The sequence below is a fragment of the Octopus bimaculoides genome, chromosome 6 (genome assembly GCF_046866305.1).
Source record: "Octopus bimaculoides isolate indiv1 chromosome 6, ASM4686630v1, whole genome shotgun sequence".
Taxonomy (NCBI): Eukaryota; Metazoa; Mollusca; class Cephalopoda; order Octopoda; family Octopodidae; genus Octopus; species Octopus bimaculoides.
In genome coordinates, this window is record NC_142933.1 from 62,052,628 (window position 1) to 62,057,627 (window position 5,000).

Below are 5,000 nucleotides of genomic sequence, written 5' to 3' on the forward strand. Positions count from 1 at the left end.
CTCTTGTTTGAGACCTCTGTCCGGCATTTGCCAAGATCGATCACTAGCCATTAAACCTTTTTCTATTTTCACTCCCTGTTTATTTCTGTGTTCCTTTCTGTCGAAGAGCGTTGGCTCGAAACGTAAAATACTTTCTCACTTTCCGAGCGTTAAACTAATACGTATGTTTGTTATTTACACACCCGTCTTTGTCTTTTGTTTTATTGTAAATTCCCACTATATATATATATACATACATATATATATATACACATTTATATATATACATACATATATATATATATATATATATATATATATATATATATATATATATATATATATATATATATATATATATATATTCATTTAATATACAGAGATGCCTGTAATAGGACATCTAACCCGCTAGAAATAGCAGCAAGACTACATACCACATGCTGCTATTTCTAGCGGGTTAGATGTCCTATTACAGGCATCTCTGTATTTTAAATGAATAATACATAGTCTATTGACTGTTTTTTTACCCTCGCTAGACCACTGGTGGTAAAATAAAATTTCTAAAATTTTCTTTGCTACCCTGTATTTTATTAATATATATATATATATATATATATATATATATATATATATATATATATATATATATATATATATATATATATAAAGCAAATATGGAGACTGAGTTTAATTTATTATGAGTAATGCACGTTTAATACTTCAATGTTTCTTAGTATTTTCATCCCATTTCAAAGATTTTCGTTCGGGGAGTAGTTAGTAAAACAAAAGGGATGCTATGCAATACGAGAGTGAACGGTCATCCATTTAGCTGATGGTTCGAATTTTAATATACTCATTTAGCAACTGGTTTTGTTATCTGAAATGCGAATGAAATGTAGTGGTCACGTTTAAATCACATTATTTTCTAGAAAATCTAAACCGTCTCCCTCTCAGCTCAGTGGGTGTTCGACCAGCCATACGAGCGATCATACGATAGAAAATAGCAATAAAATATTGTACTGAAATACATATACTGCTACATAACGATGTAATAACACATTCATATAGTTATTATACTGGTCGCATCATTTGCCTCCTAGTTAACATCTTTTAAACATTAAATTGTTAATAGACTATACATTTACCATACAAATCCCTAGAAAATGGCTATGAGAGAAATTTTAATCATTAGTCGCAGAAAAAATACATTCGGTAATTTTACAGTTTTGGTTATAATAATGCAAATATAATTGAATGTTAGGGTAAAAAAATATATACACAAGCATATAAATCAGTTTTCTAACCATTGGAAATTACACTATGAAAATGATCTCTTTAAACTGACTCGTGTATATTTGTATGTCTGCTCCTCTACAAGGTCTCTCTATGAATCAGTATGTACGTAATTTTCTTCATTTAATTTTGTTTTCAATGCAAAAATAATTTGCGTACGAGTATTTATGAGATTATATGATACAATTAGGTAATCAACTGCTCAATTTTTATGGCAACGTTTGCCAGCAATTGTATTTATGATCCCTCCCTCTTATATTTACAATTTCTCTGTTGGTTTCACTTCAGTGTCTCATGTTTCTAACCCACACTCTCTCCTCTCACCACCGTTGCATGTGTGTGTGTGTGTGTGTGTGTGTGTGTGTGTGTGTGTGTGCCCGTGTGCGTGTGCCCGTGTGTGTGTGCCCGTGTCTGTGTGTGTCTGTGTGACTGTGTGTGTGTGTGCATCTGTGTGTGTTTTCATGTCGTGGGCGTGCGCGTGTATGTATTTTTGTATATGTACATACATGTGTCTATATAACTACACAAACACATGCGCACACTTATACATATTTGTGCTTACACACACACACACATATACACAGACACACAGACATACACACATACACATATATAAATATGAATATGATGTAATAATGATTATTTTTACAAGAACGCATAAAGACGAAGAGAAACATGGATACACATTCTCTTACTTGTACGTATATACGCGCACACATACATTTATGATCCATGTAAATGAGAAGCGGTAATTTAATTATTCATATTTCCAAATTCATTTAAAATAGTAATTTGTCAGGAAAAGTTTTGTCATTTCTCTACTTCCACCGTTCTTTGCTCCAGATTTGTTAACTACCTATCAAGATGTATAATTATACACAACTTTTGATGGAATCGTTGTGTTGTTTCTATATACGGAGTGTTTAGGGAATTTTAAACTTGATGGTACCTATTCCTCTACGGGTCAGAACGCAGTCATTTTTTTTTTTTTTAGAGAGAAAAAAAATAGAGAAATTGAAACTGAAGAAGAATCGGCCTCAGTACGGGATAGGTAATTTATATATTAACTCCAAAAGCTGACTTCGGCTGAATTAATTTTTGAGTGTAGAGAGCCTGAACCATAAGGTATTCTATCAGACCCTCTAATTAACGCAACACCTTCAGCTGCATAATAAATACATCACCTTCTGAAATTACCTTTCTCAATCAGACTAAAAAGCAATTTTTAATAAGTTTATCTCCATTTATTGCAATGATAATGTACTGCGGATGAATTCATGTATATATAATTAAGTAAATTGTTTATTAAAATATGATGATTATCTTTAACATTTCATTGTCTTACTAAGTATGAATGCAGGATATTGACAAAATCGCTAGGTCATTGAAGAAAATGCGTCACGATGTTTAACTGCAAATCTTTACGTTCTGTTTTCGAGATCTGTCGAGATCAATTATGCATTCTTTTTCTTTCCGTGGTAAATATCAGTCAGAATTCAAATCTATATAACTGGCTACTCAGTTCTCCCCTGAAATTTTGTCTCTAAGGTAGATATCCAAGGGAAAGGTTGTTCAGTCGACAGGTGTCCTGCTTCTTGGACCGGATGAAGAATCGAAGGCTCCTAAGATAACTTTGAGATTGAGTTTTCCCTGTACAAAGTCAAGTATTAATGGTCTTGCAAATAAATGATAAAATGGTTTATTGAATCTAGCATTAAGAGTTAGGAAAATAATGAGACAAATTACTTTGATGGAAAGCGAAAGGAGGTGCTGAAAATAATGATACAAAGCAGAGTGTATAGAAGCTGTAGTAAATGTATGGGCTCATAAGTGTAAGCCACTAAAGATATGTTTTCAGTAGCATCAAATTTTATGGAAACGACAAAGTTTAACGCGCATAAACTCTGATATAAAAACATGTCAAACTAAACAATTCTTTTCAATAAATGAAAATTTTCAGAACCAGTCTAAAATATCACTGTATGCTGCAAATATTTAAAACGTATTTAATCTACAGAACATTTTGGTTTCAGTTACTTATACGCATATAAAACTGTATTATGAGACACAACCAAACAAGTGAATGCGAATGGAATCGGTACATGTACATAAATGGTGTCATCACTGGACTTCGTTTTAGGTTCAGTGACTAATGTTTTTGTTAGAAGCTGTTTGCAAATGTGCTCTAAATTTATTTCAGGAAACTATAATAGTAAATGAAACGACATTAACTGTATTAACAGCCTAGTAATCTGGCGAGAAGGCCTGCTTCGAACGAGGTCACCTTACTGCCAAATAAAATTTCTAAACATCAGTTCCGTTAGCCATTCATGTTTTGGTTTATTTACTCAGGAGAGAAAAATCCAAATTAACTTTCTAAAATATGTAATTGGATCTTTCTATCATATGTCAGTGCATATTTATTTCTGGTTAACATTTTAATGCTCAACGAATTCAATACGTTAACGCTTTGTTTTGAAAATCTCTAAAATATTTGCTTAATTCTAAATAAATTGTTCGGGACAGTTTCAATAGGTTTCAAAGAAAAGACACATTTCTAAAAGTCATAGCTGTTTCGAATAAAGTCCAAAGTTCTTACTTCAGGTTGCAGAAATCATAACAAATTTGTGTGAAATTGTTTATGGTATGCGGGAAGTTATTTATATAGTTTTTGAAACGTGACTCTTGATAGAAAGAAAAATGTCTTGCAATCACAGTGAACAAGACACGGCCAAAAGTCTGTTACTTGATAGTAAATTTCGCCACTGGCGTAATTATTCAAACTAAAAAGTATTTTACGCAAAAAAAAAGAGACGGCTCTACTCATATGCCGGTAGTATCATCTGATCTTTTGGATTGTTTCTGAAACGATGGTGTAATTATGACGTATGCATTTATTTATGTAAATGTATGTAAACACACACACACACATTTATACATATATATATTCATACATACATACACAAACACACACACACACAAGTAAATATCATCTCGCACAAAAAGAAACAATTTACGAATTGTAGATTTATGAATTATAGCGTAATTCTGAATTCATAGGAACTATGAATTATACTGCAATTCCTCTGCCTATATTGTATGACACAAAAATTAATCTGTATAAAACACTTGGTGATTAGTGTCAAATTTATAATCTACTTTTACAGCAAGACTTGTAGTTTACGTCAGTCATTGTATATATTAGCATCTATGTTTTCTGCTATTAACTAGCATAATTCATTTAAATGAAAGAACTCTAATTCCCCTCCGCAAAACTATCAGCATAATACTACTGGGAGTTTTCATTTCGTTTCATTCAGGGAACTGATATAATTCGATACATTCTCGGTTTAGAAATTTTGAAACATACTGCTTCCATGGAAGCCATCAGCTGTTTATTGCTAAGAAAGTACTTCATATAAAGTTCATGACAACGATTATGTTTCTCTAGAATATAAAGAAAAGGAAAACAAAACAGGTCCATATATATACATATATAAACTCTGTATTGACATAGGATTTTGTTGGAAATCTGGCGTTGGACAGAACTGAGGACCGCCAAAGACAGCTAACAGCTTCATAGAGTTCACTCCATAAAAGCTTATTTAATCGATTATACCCCTTCTATTTAAAAATCAAATAATGGGGTTAGGGAATATTCAATACTATGTTATTGACACCTGTTTTTTTGGTTTTGAAATAATGGAACGTATTCATATGGTATCGAT

The 5,000-nt window shown here is 32.0% G+C and overlaps 1 long non-coding RNA gene across 8 annotated transcripts in view; it reads right to left on the reverse strand.

Annotated features, from left to right (window-relative positions):
- LOC149135151 (uncharacterized) overlaps positions 1 to 5,000 on the reverse strand; it is an 82,659-nt gene that overhangs the window by 51,635 nt on the left and 26,024 nt on the right. For 4 of the 8 annotated variants that reach the window (XR_016242286.1, XR_016242287.1, XR_016242288.1 and 1 more), the window contains one exon: positions 2,502 to 2,922. The exons of 2 other annotated variants lie outside the window; for them this stretch is intronic. This is a non-coding gene — a long non-coding RNA (uncharacterized LOC149135151). Of the gene's footprint in view, positions 1 to 671; positions 857 to 2,501; positions 2,923 to 5,000 lie in introns of those variants that run through there. 2 more of the 8 variants (XR_016242294.1, XR_016242289.1) reach the window with 1 other exon arrangement.